This window comes from Sceloporus undulatus, chromosome 2 (assembly GCF_019175285.1).
Source record: "Sceloporus undulatus isolate JIND9_A2432 ecotype Alabama chromosome 2, SceUnd_v1.1, whole genome shotgun sequence".
In the NCBI taxonomy this organism is placed as follows: Eukaryota; Metazoa; Chordata; class Lepidosauria; order Squamata; family Phrynosomatidae; genus Sceloporus; species Sceloporus undulatus.
In genome coordinates, this window is record NC_056523.1 from 331,403,009 (window position 1) to 331,417,779 (window position 14,771).

At 45.9% G+C, this 14,771-nt stretch overlaps 1 long non-coding RNA gene across 2 annotated transcripts in view; it reads left to right on the forward strand.

The window, feature by feature from the left end:
- LOC121923579 overlaps positions 1 to 9,952 on the forward strand; it is a 31,649-nt gene extending 21,697 nt beyond the window's left edge. For both annotated transcript variants that reach the window (XR_006102401.1, XR_006102402.1), the window contains exons 3-4: positions 6,650 to 6,866; positions 9,161 to 9,952. This is a non-coding gene — a long non-coding RNA (uncharacterized LOC121923579). The remainder of the gene's footprint in view (positions 1 to 6,649; positions 6,867 to 9,160) is intronic.
- Positions 9,953 to 14,771: the final 4,819 nt, after the last annotated feature.

A 14,771-nucleotide genomic window follows, 5' to 3' on the forward strand; every position in this document is an offset into this window, starting at 1 on the left:
GTTAAGAGGTGATATGATAGCCCTGTTTAAATATTTGAAGGGATGTCCTATTGAGGAGGGAACAAGCTTGTTTTCTTCTGCTCCAGAGAACAGGACCCGGAACAATGGATGCAAGCGACAGGAAAAGAGATTCCACCTGAACATTAGGAGGAACATCCTGACAGTAAGGGCTGTTCGACAGTGGAATGCACTCCCTCAGAGGGTGATAGAGTCTCCTTCCTTGGAGGTCTTTAAACAGAGGCTGGATGGCCATCTGTCAGGGATGCTTTGATTTGGATTTCCTGCATGGCAGGGGGTTGGACTGGATGGCCCTTGTGGTCTCTTCCAACTCTATGATTCTATGATTCTATAGGATTATGGGCATTGGCAGAATCTCAAAGGCCATCTAGACCAAGCCCTGCCAGTTCAGGAATCCACCACTAAAGTACCCTGAGAGATGTCCATCCAGCCAGCCTCTTTCTAAGGGTTTCCAAACAGGAGAGGGTGAGTCCACTGCCTGCCGTCCATTCCACTGTCAAACCGCTCTCACTGTCAAGAAGCTCTTCCTAATGTTGGGGTGGAATCTCTTTTCCTTTGATTTCAATCTATTGTTCCTGTGGCCTAGTCTCTGGAGCAGCAGAAAACAAACTGGTTCCATCTTGTATATGGCAGCCCTTCGGATATTTGAAGATGTTTCTATCATTCCATCTCTCAGGCTGCTGCAGCACTGCAGAATCCATGCCATTTGATGCTCCTGTGCAATCCTGGATTTGTACTTTGTTGGGGCACCAGGGCTCTCTGATTGAGAAGGCTAAATATCTCCGAAAACTACAAGTCCCAGGATCCCACAGCATTGTGCCATGGCAGTTAAAGCACGTGGTATCTTCTCTGGACACCTTCCAGTTTGTCAATATTCTGGCAGTGTGGTGCCCAGGGCTAAGGTCTGACCAAGCCAGATGGCTTTAGGCTGCTTCTTGGCTGAGCTGGGAATCAAACCCTGGTCTCCAGACTCCTAGCCCAACACTCAAACCACTCTGCTCTGCTGTCTCTCTACACAACTTCTACACAACTCTCTAAAGAACTGCCTCCTGGTACTGGCAATTCTGTGGGGCTCCTGAGAAAGGCACCTCCTGCTTTGTGGATGATGGAACCTCACAAGCCTTTCTACCCAAGGGAGGTGGGTCTACAAGGCTGGAGGGGGGCCGTCGAGTACAAGCACAGAATATGAGAGTTGGAAGGGACCCCAAAGGGTCATCCAGACTGACCTTCCCAGCTAGATGGGATGCTGGGTGTTCTGATCTCCTGCCCCCCACAAAGGAGAATTATTTCATGCTGGATGGAGGGGATGCTGGGTGTTCTAATCCCCCCCAAAAAGAACTATTTCATGCTCGATGGAGGGGATGCTAGGCGTTCTAATCCCCCCCCAGAAGAACTATTTCATGCTGCCTGGAGGAGATTCTGGGTGTTCTGATCCCCCCAAGGTGAACTTTTCTATGCTGGCTCAGGAGTTCTGGGTGTTGTGATCCCACCAAATAAGCATTTCCATGCTAGTTTGGAGGGGGGATTCTGGGTGTTGGAAGCCCCTAAGCTCTTCCTGGCATTTTGGTGGAATCTCTTTTTTTGACTTTCAAACCTATGGACTTCCTTCCTACTGCTTCCTATTTGCCAGGAAGAAAATGCATCCTCCGGCCTGATGGAGCACCTCTGGATGGGATGGGGGACTACCACTCCCATCATGCCAGCCCAACTGGGATAAGGAGAAATGTTGTCCCACCCCATCCAAAGGCTCACTCATCCGACTTCCCTAGCTTCCAGAACCGCCCGTAGAGATGAACCTGGTTGCCTGAGAAGCCAAGGATAAAAGAGACGAAATAGTCCTCTCCTCCCCTCATTATGCCCTGGAGTTCAGAGATAGACTGCACATGTAGCTGGAGGTTCCTTAGATTCTTATTGCTCAATATGAATTCAGGTTGGCTGGCAATTGGGACAGTTCCAGGTGCTAATTTTTTTTACCCCAAGATCCTGTAAAGGGGCTGCTTGAACTATAAAAATACCTCCACCCCCACCCCCCACCCCCCAAAAAATAAAAATGGGGAAGAAGGGCACAGAAATCACCTTCTGGCTTTGAAAAAGGATGATTTCTTCATATTAGGGCTGAATTTAGAATGATAGAATCATAGAATACTGGAGCTGGAAGAGACACACCATCCAGTCCAACCCTATTCTACCATGCAGGAACTCACAATCAAGGTATCCCCGACAGATGACCATCCAGCCTCTGTTGAAAGACCTCCAAAGGAGGAGACTCCACCATCCTCCATTGAGGGAATGTGTTCCAGGGTCTTCCTAACGTTGAGGTGGAATTCTTGTAGTTTGCATCCATGTCCTATTCTCTGGAGCAGCAGAAAACAAGCTTGCTCCATCCTCAGTGACACCCCTTCAAATACTTAAACAGGGTTTACATATCACCTCTTAACATCCATCTCTTCTCCAGGCTAATCATACCCAGCTCCTTAAGTTGTTCCTAATAGGGCATGTTTTCCAGACCCTTCACCATTTTGGATGCCCTCCTCTAGACACACTCCAATTTGTCACCATCCTTTCTGAATTGTGGTGCCCAAAACTGGACACAGTATTCCAGGTGAGGCCTGACCAAAGCAGAATACAGTGGCACTACGCCTTCCTTTGATCAAGACCCTATATTTCTATTGATGCAGCCTAGAATCACATTGGCCTTTTTGTCATATTCAACTTGTAGTCTGCTACAACTCCTAGGCCCCTTTCGCATGGACTTTTATCAAGCCAGATGTCTCCCATCCATCCCCTCCCTGCCCAGCTTCACAAAGCAAAACTATCTACCTGAGAGACGTTTTGGATCCAGGCTTTTGCCTCTTCCTCCTTCTCCACACCTGGATGTGGTCCCTGGGCCAAGAGGATCCAGCCCCTCACAGCTGCAGGTGTTTAAGCCCCCAGCTGCCTCCTTCCTGGCCCCAAAGGGATAGATAGCCCTCCTGCAGGCCAAAGATGGAGCCCTGGGAGGGGTTGGAGGGGCAAGTGGAAACCCTCCAATACACCCTCCGCCTTCTGGTGGGCCTGATCCTCTCCTGCCTCCTCTTCCTCTTCCTCCTGAGTTGTGCTCTCCTCCTGGGTTGGAGGCCTGCTTTCAGAAGAGTCCCATGGAGGGGGTTCAGGCAGGCCTCCTTGGCTTCCCCCCAGCTCTTCCAGGTGGTGTCAGGCAACATTGGGAATGGGGCCACCACGAAGCAGCCCTTGCGGCCACCCAGGGGTGCCAGTTCATCTGGGTGGTCTGCTCGTCCGCTTCCCTCCTCGTGCTGCAGCGGGAGGGCAGTTCTGACCCACAGCTTCAGGAGGCAGACCCCCAGGGCCCATTTCTGCAGCCCAGCTTCACCAAGGAGCCAGACTGGACGTGGAGCAGCCCAGGGACCAGAATCCTCTTCCAGTAGCCTCCAGAAGCATCCTGTTCTGGTGCCCCCCCAACTCTCCCGTGACCACCTCTGGGACTGGCGTAAGTAACCGCAGAGATAAACTGGCAAAGGGGGGAATAATAGAATCCTAGAGTTAGAAGAGACTCCAGGGGACATCCAGTCCAATCCCCTGCTATGTAGGAATTCACAGTCAAAGCATCCCCGACAGATGGCCATCCAGCCTCTGTTTAAAGGCCTCCAAAGAAGGAGAATCCGCTACACTCCGAGGAAGTAGTGTGTTCCACTGTCGGACAGCCCTTACTGTCAGGAGGTTCCTCCTAATGTTTAGGAGGAATCTCTTTTCCTGTAGTTTGCATCCATTGCTCCATGTTCTAGTCTCTGGAGCAGCAGAAAACAAGCTTGCTCCCTCCTCAATGTGACATCCCTTCAAATGTTTAAACAGGGCTATCATATCACCTCTTAACCATCTCTTCTCCAGGCTAAACATACCCAGCTGGGGCATGGTTTCCAGGCCCTTCACCATTTCGGTGGCCCTCCTCTGGACATGCTTCAAGTTGTCAACATCCTTTGTCAACAGGCCATCTGTCGGGTATGCTTTGATTGAGAGTTCCTGCATGGCAGGGGATTGGAATGGATGGCCTTTGTGGTCTCTTCCAACTCTAGGATTCTATGGCGGTTTTCAGACCACCAAAAAGTACGTGCTCAGCACGTACTAGGGTTAGAAAGGGGCGTTCTCTCCGGATGCCCCTAACCCTAGTACGCACCGAGCATGTACAAAATGGTGGCACCCATTCTACATGGGCACTGCCATTTTGACATAGTGGATGCTTAGCGTCCGCACATTTGTGCCATTATGACACCGCAAGTGTGCCAATGGCACTTTGCAGTGTCATAATGGCACCGCAAAAGAAGCCACTTTTTGCGACTTCTTTTTGCGGCGCGGAGGAGTCGTGCGGTTTGGCCTCTGAGGCTCCTCCGCGCAGCAAATGAGGGCACTGGCAGACCGCCGTTTTGGGCGGTCTGTAAAGTGCCTATGATTCTAACAGCAGCAACAAATCTTATTGGGAAGAATTTAGGTCAGTGGATGCTGGTTCTCCAAAATGGCTTGCCCACAATGTGGCCTTTGAAGGGCTGCTCTAGAAGCCATTTCTCCTCCTTTTGATTTATTTGATTTATTGCAATCGGTCTGTATAAACTGGAAAGAGAAACCTCTGTTTCTCCCAAGAGCAACAGTATTTGTGTTGTTAGTGTACCTCCTACTCTCCTGTGCATCACAAAGACCATTAAAGGCCAAATAATATTGTTTTTCCCCCCACCCTTTTTACAGCGTCGTGTTTAAACTGAATCACTGGTTAGTTTGGCTTTTCACACATTCACAAAGCCGTATCATGAGAAGGCATGACTAACCAGAAAAGAGAATAAAGTAAGGTAGAAGAGCCCGCGTGTCACAGTGGTTTGGGCGTTGGAGTACAACACTGGAGACCAGGGTTCAATTCTCCAACTGGCTGTGGGTGACCTTGGGTGAGTCACACTCTCTCAGCCCCAGAAGACCCTTCCTTAGGGTCCCTATACGTCGGAAATGATGAAGGCAATAGCAAAGGAGGAAGACTGCATTGTAGATGGATAGACTCTTATCAGGGAAGCCACAATGGCTGCTCTGAGTCTGCAAGACCTGATTGACTTGAAGGTCTCTTATAGGGTTGTGGGGAACCCCAAGGGCCATCTAACAACAAAAGCATCCCTGACCGATGGGCATTGGACTCCTGTTGAAAAGCCTCCAAGCAAGGAGGTGCCACCACCTTCCTCTCTTGAACAGATCTTACACAAAGCTATGCCTCTAGTTTAGGTAGAGTCTCTTTTACTTATCAGGATTTTGTCCAACAGATCTTTATTCAGAGTCTCTTTTCTTGTCATTTGAATCCAGTGGGGATTTTTGCCCCCATGTGTGGGGTCGGACTCCCAGATCTCAGGGTCTGGGCCGTCTTCTCTGGACCTTGTGGCAAGAGGGAGGAATCTCTGGGTGAGAGTGCTGCCTTCAGAATATGTGTGTCTTAATGTGAGCGTTTATAATCCTTATGTGTTAGAATTTGAATTATTTTATTTGAATGGTATATTTTGTGCAACTGTGGTTAATGTTTAAAGTCTCATAATGGCATTTTAATGGCATCTCCTTAAATCTGAGGGAACACAGGAATCTCAGGAGCTGAGAGAATCATGACCTGGCAACCCTAATCTCTTATTATTATTATTATTATTATTATTATTATTATTATTATTATTATTATTAATCTTTATTTATAAAGCACTGTAAATTTACACAGCGCTGTACATACAATCTTTTTAATTGGACGGTTCCTTGCCCTCAGGCTTACCATACAGTTGGAAGAGACGCCCAAGGGCCATCCAATCCAAGCCCCTGCCATGCAGGAATTCACAATCCAAGCATACCCAACAGATGGGCATCCAGCCTCTGTTTAAAGACCTCCAAGGAAGGAGACTCCACCACAATCTCCGAGGAAGGATTGTGTTCTACTGTCGAACAGCCCTAACTGTCAGGAAGTTCCTCCTAATGTTGAGGTGGAATCTCTTTTCCTGTAGCTTGCATCCATTGTTCTGGGTCCTAGTCTCTGGAGCAACAGAAAACAAGTTTGCTCTATCCTCAATATGACACTCCTTCAAACAAACAGTGCTATCATATCACCTCTTAATCATCTCTTCTCCAGGCTAAACATCCCCAGCTCCCTAAGTCTCTCCTCATAGGGCATGGTTTCCCAATCCTTCACCATTTTGGTCACCCTCCTTTGGACACACTCGTTTCTCAGCATCCTTTTTGAACTCTGGAGACCAGAACTGGACACAATATTCCAGGTGGGACCTGATCAAAGCAGAATAGTGTGGCACTATTTCTTCCCTCGATCTAAACACTATACTTCTATTGAAGCAGCCTAAAATTGTTTTGGCCTTTTTAGTTTTTGCATCACACTGTTGACTGATGCTCAACTTGTGGTCTGCTAGGACTCCTAGATCCCTTTCACATGTAGTCTTGTTAAGCCAAGTGTCCCCCATCCTATATCTATGTATTTCATTTTTGCGCCCTAAGTGCAGTACCTTACATTTCTCCATAGTCCAGCGGCCTGTGGAGTATGTCAAGGTGGTGACTTTGAGAAGCAGACAAGGTTTCACCTTGGCATGATCAGTTTGTTTTCACTCCTTTGCCTTGGCAGGGTGCCCCTGATGGAGCCTTCACCAGTAGCTGTTTCACCAGCACTCAGGAAAAGCCTCGGAAGGAGAACGCCTCGGCCTCTGCCACCCGTTCTCACTTGGTGCCCTTTGAGTTTGGCAGCAGCATCCAACATGATGGTGCGAGGGCACAGCCCAACTCTGCCAACTTCACAGCTACACAAGGGCCAGGCCTGGATACAGACTTTGGAGCCAGTGCTGGTGAGCAGCTGCCAACAGGGATAAGTGTGGAGGGTCTGCCTTCCCCAGCAGGGACTGGCAGGTGGTGGTTTTGATTTTACACTGTGTTTGGATCTTTTGAAGGACAATGGTGAGTTGGAAATGGACCTTCAGGAAGGCCTGAAACATTCCCTCCAATATAGAATCAGAGACTCATAGAGCTGAAAGATACCCCCAAGGGCCATCTAGTCCAACCCCCTGCCATTCAGGAACTCATAATCAAAGCAATGGCCATCCAGTCTCTGGTCAAAGACCTCCAAAGAAGAATATTTCACCACTTTCCTAGGGAGTGTCTTCTACTGTTGAACAGTTCTTACTGTCAGGAAGTTAAGGTGGAATCTCTTTTCCTGTAGCTTCCATCCATTGCTCTGGGTCCTGTTCTCTGGAGCAACAGAAGACAAGCTTGCTCCTTCCTGAATATGACACCCCTTCAAATACTTAAACAAGACTAGCATATCAGCTCTTAATTGTCTCAAGTTAAGGCTTTTCCAGACCCTTCACCATTTTAGTTGCCTTCCTTTGGACATGCTCCAGTTTCTCAGCATCCTTTTTGACTTGTGGTGCCCAGAACTGGACACAGGATTTCAGGTGAGGCCTGGCCAAAGCAGAATAGAGTTTCTGCTTTTAGGATTCCCTGACTAGTCAGGTAGCTTAGTCTAAGAGCTTTCTTTTTCTGTCTTCCAACTTTCTGAAAAACTCACAGATGTAGGCATAAACTTAACGATATTTCAAGCCTTCAATGTCTTTGTAACTCATAATGCTTGGTAAAGAGGAGGGCAATAGGAAAAGAGGAAGACTGCATCCCAGTGAAGAGAATCCATAGCTAAGAGCTGAGCAGGGCAGTTGAAGAGATGCTGACCTGGAGGTCTCTCATTCATAGGGTCTCCATGGATCAAAGTTGACTTGTGGGCACTTAACAGCAACAAAGTTAAAGAAGCTCTTCTTATAAGTGCCTGAGAACTGTGTTCCTCAGTGGGGACAGTCCAGTGCACCTCCCACAGTTGCTGGGGTTGAGGGGCAGGACCTTGGTGAAAAGATTAAAATTAAAAATAACCTTTTTTTAACTTGGGAGAACACCTCTCTAGCAAATCTCTAGCCATCCTCCTTCTGGTGGAAGTTGACCACAGAACTGCACTGGAGGACCTGCAAATGCTTAGGGAATTGTTTTCTATAGGACTCGGTCCTCCAGTGTAACTCTATGGCCAACGTCCAGCAGAATCATGCTGAATGACCTAGAGATTCCTAAAGAAAATATTAAATTTAACAAATCCACGAATAATCAAAGCTGCAAAAGTCAAAGCTGCAAATGTGGAGATCTGACTGTATATTGCTGGAGGATGTGGGAGCAGGGTCTCCTCTGCTATAGGGCCCTGCTGTGGGTGCAATGCCCTCCATGTGTTGGGAGGCCCAACTGGTACTGATGTGGGTTTCTTTGTGGGATGAACTTTTTTTTAAAGTTGTTTAGGGTTAGGATTAAAAACTGAGTGCATCCAATTCTGTACACATACAGTTTTAGACTATTTTAACTTTCTAAAAATTAATTCATTCTTTAATAGTTTTTTTAAAAATGTTTAAAATCAATTTTTCTTATTGTTTTGGATTCTAAACAGTGTAAATTGAGTGTATTGTAAGCTGCCCAGAGGCCTTGTGCTATAGAGTGGGATGTAAATACAGTTCCAGGACCAGCCGTGGGTACCACAATCCATGGATGCTCATGTCCCATTAAATAGAATAATGAAATGGTGTGCCTTATATAAAATGACAAAAATCAACATTTGCTTTTGGAAATAAATATATATATATATAGAGTAATATTTTCAAGCAGTTGAATCCATGGATTAAAAAAATGTGGCTACGGAGGGCCAGCTGTATATTAATAAACTGATGGACAGAAAGAGAGATATAACTCATCATGTTGTAGGCAGTCTGAGTGCCACTCCAGTAGGTCATGGATTGAATCCTGCGGTATCATGGAAATCAGTTGGGAAGCCTTGGACAAGTCATACTCTCTCAACTGTAAGAAAAAGGCCATGGCAAACCTCCTCTGAAGAGATCTGGCCAAGAAAGCACTGGGAGAGGGTTGCCATGTGTCAGAGTTAACTTGAAGGGACAGCGCAACAACTGATTGATTTAGAGAGAGGACAATGTATTTTGTGAGCCGCCTTGGTTTCAATTTGATAGAAAGGTGGCATATAAATTAAATGAATGAATGAAATACTGTTAGAAGGTTGACAGGCCTGTTTGACTGGTGACAGAGGGCTCTTTGTGCCTTGCAGGTGTCTCTCTGAGGATCTTGTCATCAGACAGCGAAGGGAGTCCTGACATGCCCCCCTTGCCGTCGGGACGCTTTGAGTGGGACTACTACGACCCAAGCTTTGAGAGGAAGCCGCCGCCTCGCATAAGCAGCAAACAATATTGGCTGTAGTATAAATGTTGGATGTTGATGCGGGGAGAGATGGAAAGAGACAGCATGCAAACAGTTCTGGTTTTTACTTGGTTATCAGTTTTGGTCGCTCTGCCTTCCTCTGTTGTCTTTGGCTATGAAAGGAAAACTTCTCTGCCCTGTTGAATGTCTCTAACTTGGAATGAGGTTGGTTGGTTGGTTTTCACACCCCATGCAACACAATTGGTTACCCTTTGGCTTCAAACCCTCTAAGCATTTGCACCAACACAGTGTTGGCATCACCAATGCACAAGAGCTTACCCCAACAACTGCAATCCCTGCACACACACAGGCAAAGCAAATGAACCTTTGCACCAACATCACAATCAACAGGATTGGGAAGAACCGGCATGTTCACCTGGGAATGTCCACCTCAGCACTTTGGGTGGGTTTGATAGGACACTTCAAATAGGAATGTCTTATGTTGAAACAATGTATTATTGGTGTTTATTGTTTACATGATTTGCACAACTAGCTCTGTCTCCACAAAGGTGGGTGGCTGGGTGGACATTGTGTTGATGAAAAAAGCCTCAAGGCACCATGTAGCGCTTGATTTTTGTTTTGTGAACTTGTGCTTATTAAAGATGGAGCTTTTATTCTTGTCTTGACAGCTTCCTTCCGCCTGTATGTGTGAGCAAGGCCTTGAGAGCTGCAGTGTGTTCCCAGAAGCCTGGCTGATCATGGCCAGAATCCTTCTGGTGCACTACATCAGCATTTGCACTTTTCTCAGGATCTGAAGCAGCGGCCGCAAGGGAAAGATGGGAAATCAAGGTGGCCAACTCTTTCCCTACCGGGGCCTCTGAGGATTAGGCTGTCATTGCAGAAGGCAAACCAGGGAATTGCAGGAGTTGTATGGATTCAAAGTAGTTTGAGTATTGGATTGTGACTCCAGGAGAGCAAGGTTCAAATCCCCACTTGGCCATGGAAGCCCCCTGGAGGAGTAGCCTTGGGCAAGTCACACTTTCTCAGCCTCAGGGGAAGGCAATGGTGAATGTACTCAGATAAACAGCCTACATTAATCTACCACCATACACTAATATTTAAAGTTTGGACTAACTTACAATACCATCCTTCCTGGTCTCTTCCCATCCTTCTGTTGTTTGAGTATATTATCATTACTCCAGAAATCTATAATTTCCTGACGTCATAATTATAAACTGAAGCTCTACTTCATTTTTTTAACAACTTCTAACTGGTTTCTCACAGGTTGTTCACACCAAACCTCCAACAAAATTTGATCCCTATTCATCTTTTAAGTACTGTATCAAAGGCTCCCATTCTTTCTTAAATCTGTCTCTAGATTCTTCTTCTTCTTCTTCTTCTTCTTCTTCTTCTTCTTAAGCAAATGGGTTTTCTTTTGGAAAAAGAAAATTCTCCCAGTGCTCTGTGCATGTTGGTTTTCCACCATTTGAAAGAAGAACCCCTCCACTTAATCTCATGAAAGTTTGCAGAGAATGAGTGGTCGATAGTTACAAGGGTTTAGCATTTTGAGATCCTGCCTGAACTGTTTGGCACATAGGATTAACCCAGGCGTTGTGGGTTTGTGTCATCAGCCTCACAAGAATAACAATTTTTGGTACATGTCCACCACCCAATAGGGAAATAGATGAGGGGGAGTTGGTGCAAATAGCCTTAAGTTTATGGGGCTTTTTGAAAAGGGCGGGATATCCTGCTTTCTCTGCTTTTGTAGGCAAGATGGAGGTGCCTCTAAGTACATTTTCTGTGAGGCTGAAGACACAATCCGCAACATACGGGATTCACCTAAGCCACCAAATCCCAGGAAGGGCCTAAAACAGAGGTTGATTCATAACAGCCTGGAGGACTGTCCCCTCTCTGGCAGCTAAAAAGGCCAATGCAATTCTAGGCTGCATCAATAGAAGTATAGTGTCTAGATCAAAAGAAGTAATAGTGCCACTGTATTCTGCTCTGGTCAGGCCCCACCTGGAATATTGTGTCCAGTTCTGGGCATCACAGTTTAAAAAGGATGTTGAGAAACTGGAGCATGTCCAAAGGAGGGCCACCAAAATGGTAAAGAGTCTGTAAACCATGCCCTATGAGGTATGACTTAGGGAGCTGGGGATGTTTAGCCTGGAGAAGAGAAGATTAAGAGGTGATATGATAGCCCTGTTTAAATAGTTGAAGGGATGTCAAATTGAGGAGGGAGCAAGCAAGCTTGTTTTCTGCTGCTCCAGAGAAAAGGGCCTGGAACAATGGATGCAAGCTCCAGGAATTCCACCTTAGCATTAGGAGGAACTTCCTGACAGTAAGGGCTGGTCAACAGTGGAACACATTCCCTCAGAGAGTGGTGGAGTCTCCTTCTTTGGAGGTCTTTAAGCAGAGGCTGGATGGCCATTTGTCAGGGATGCTTTGTTTCAGAGTTCCTGCATGGCAGGGGGGTGGACTGGATGGCCTTTAGGGTCTCTTCCAACTCTATGATTCTAAGAGTCATTCCTGTAATTTCTCCTGTCAAATTTCTTCTTTGCCTTCTACACTTAATTCAGAGCCTTTTCACCAAACAGCAATTTCCCTGCAAATGGCATGCTAGTTAAATTTGCTTTAGCCTTAAACTCAACCTCCCAATGTTTCAACCATCACCATCCAACTACTACTGTTGCAGTTGCCCCGGCCAAATAAGCTGCTGCATCACAGCTGTTATCTGCAACATATTGCAGCACTTTATCTAACATTCTTTATAATATTCAGACTGACACCTAATTGATTTTCCCATTCTTATTCTAATAATTTTTTGAAGGTGCACATTTTGAGATGGCATTTGCTGTAAGACTATTGCCAACTATTGTTTTTGTTTACTGCACTGAATTTCCATGCACAGACTCTTCTGTATTCAGTGGATTTAAGGCAAGTAATAACTTTAACAAACCTTTAAACTGCTCCATATCAAAAAACCTTTGCTTAGTACTCCCCTTTTCCAAATCTTTTTCTCAGTTCTCTTCACATGAATCCATAACCTTCAATTCTTCCTCCAAATCAGAATCTACATCTAAATTTTGTAGTAGCACTTCCTCATGGCATGCTGACCTGTTGTAGGATTCCTCCATAGTCTCTAAATATTTTTGTTTGACTGCAATTCCCATCAACCGCTGCTCCAGCCAGCACCGCCAGTGGCAAGGGAATGCTGGATTATAGTCTGATACAATCTGGAGTGCCATATTTTACTGTCTGTTTTCGAGCTGTTCAGTTATGTCATGATATCATTCATTGAGCCCGTGTTCTACACTAGATACCTGTTTCCCAGATGATTTCAAAAGAGCCAACAAGTCAAGCAGAGTAACTGGCCAAAAGAGAAGATGCTTGGCCTTCCTTTGCTACTTGGTGCAAAAGGCTGTGCCTCTCCTGCCCCCCAATCATTACGTCTTTACTTGAAACTTATTTATAGCATCTTCCTAGGCAGAGCCTCCTCAAGAGTAGGGCATGAGCACTGCATTTATCAAAATCTCCTTGGGCAGGTTAGGAGAGAGGAGTGCTGGGAACAGTAGTTTTGTTCTTCCTTTCCTTTGCCTCATAATTACACACTGCCTCTCTCTCACACAAGAGGCCAAAAGGAAGCTCAGCTGGGGCATAGCTTGGCATTATTTAGGAATCTCAGCCAACTGAAGGCTAGCATAGCTGATCATTTTTAGGAATCTCAGCCAACTGAAGGCTAGCATAGCTGATCATTCAATCCATGAATAATAGGGAGCCCACATGGCTGGCTTGATCACGGAAGCAACAAGAGCCCAATATTTTGACCAGGTTTCTTTAAAATATTGGTCACTTCTATCAAATAGCCTTTTGTCAGACAGCCTGGTCTTTCAAGTCTTATATCCAGCTGTAGTCACACAATGTTCTCAAGATGCTCCTGTGGAGGGTAGAGACGTAAAAGCCTTTCACCCTTTTGGCCACTACTGTCAATAGCAAACACCTTTGGAGCACAGGCCTATCAAGAAGATTTTAGCCCCATAATGGCATTTACAGACGTGCCCATATCTGAAGAGTTATAATTTAACTGGTGAAGATGAACAAAGGTATCAGTAACTGAATCAGGCACCAAGTGTTTTAAAGTTTTGTACAAACCAGAATCAAAACTGTAGCCTTAAATTCTGGCGGACTGGAACTGCACTTAGCAGTTTAAAATGTTTTGATTATCCCTTTTGGTCACTGCTTCTTAGAAAAGTCAGAACCCTTCTCCGCTGCCCAGGTCCTGCCCATTAATTCTCTCTCAAGGGCTCTTACTACCCACGGAGCATAATGAAGCCTATTTCTGTTGACACATCTTTGGCTGGGGGTGTGCATGTGTCTTTGTGATAGCCTTGGCCTGCGGTGACACCCTGGAAGTGTTAAGTATACGGGATGAAGGCTCTACTTCAGCCCTTGGAGTTATTCAGAGAAAAAATAATTGTCAATACAAAACCTCATATTCCTAGAAGACCACAGCAAATAGTTGCTGGAATTATAATAAATTGGTCCAGGGGTGGAATTCAGCCACTAAATAAATCTTTTTTTAAAGAGAGCAAACATAAAAAAGAGGCACGCAAGTAAGATAAGGAGCAGGCAGGCCCTGCAGTTTGCTAATTGGCAACCAGGGCTCTTGCTCCAGAACTGTGTTCTAGGAAGTTAACATCCTTTTAAAAGTATTCCATTAATCAAAGGGGTTTTGTGTACCGATTGCTCAGCTCATTTAGTCACATCCAGCACTTTTATTTTGCAGTTCTTAGTGCCCCCCACTGGGAGCTTCTCCTATTCAGGCTCAACCAGAACAAATTTAATTTCTGCACAGGCAGTCTTGGTGAATCATGCCACAAGTCAGACACAGGCCAGGATTATGAAAGTTAGCTCAAGTTTGCTGAGCAGTCTATGGGATGGCAAGGAGGGTAGAAGGTTCCATCAGATCTGAAGCACCAGTTCACCCCAATCTTTGGCTCTGCAAATCAGACTCCCTCAAAGCAAAGCCTCAACCTTCTTGGTGAGCCGGAATTAAGCATAAAGCTGCAGCAAAGAGCTGTGAGCTAGGCAGACCTTGGGGTGCATCTTCACTGTAGAAGATTTGACACCACTTTAATTGCCATTGCTCCGTCCTACAGAATGCTAGGATTGGTAGTTTTGTGAAGCATCAGCACTCTTTGGCAGAGAAGGCTAAAGACCATGTAAAACTACAAATCCCAGGATTCCACAAGATGGAGCTATAGCACTTAAAGCACTATCAAACTGCAGTGTACATGAGCCATCGTCACCACCAAACATACCTGGCAGAGTGAATATGATAGAACTAATGAACATGAGCCCCTCTGAATACTTTAAAATGCCACAGAAGTGCCACAAAACCCTCTCAGAATGAGACCATGCACACCCTCCAGCCCTGCTTTCACAGAACACAAGAGGAAGGGTAACAGCCAGGCCCAGATGAACAGGGTGAAGAGGAGAAACAGAGAATAGTGCAGGCCAGC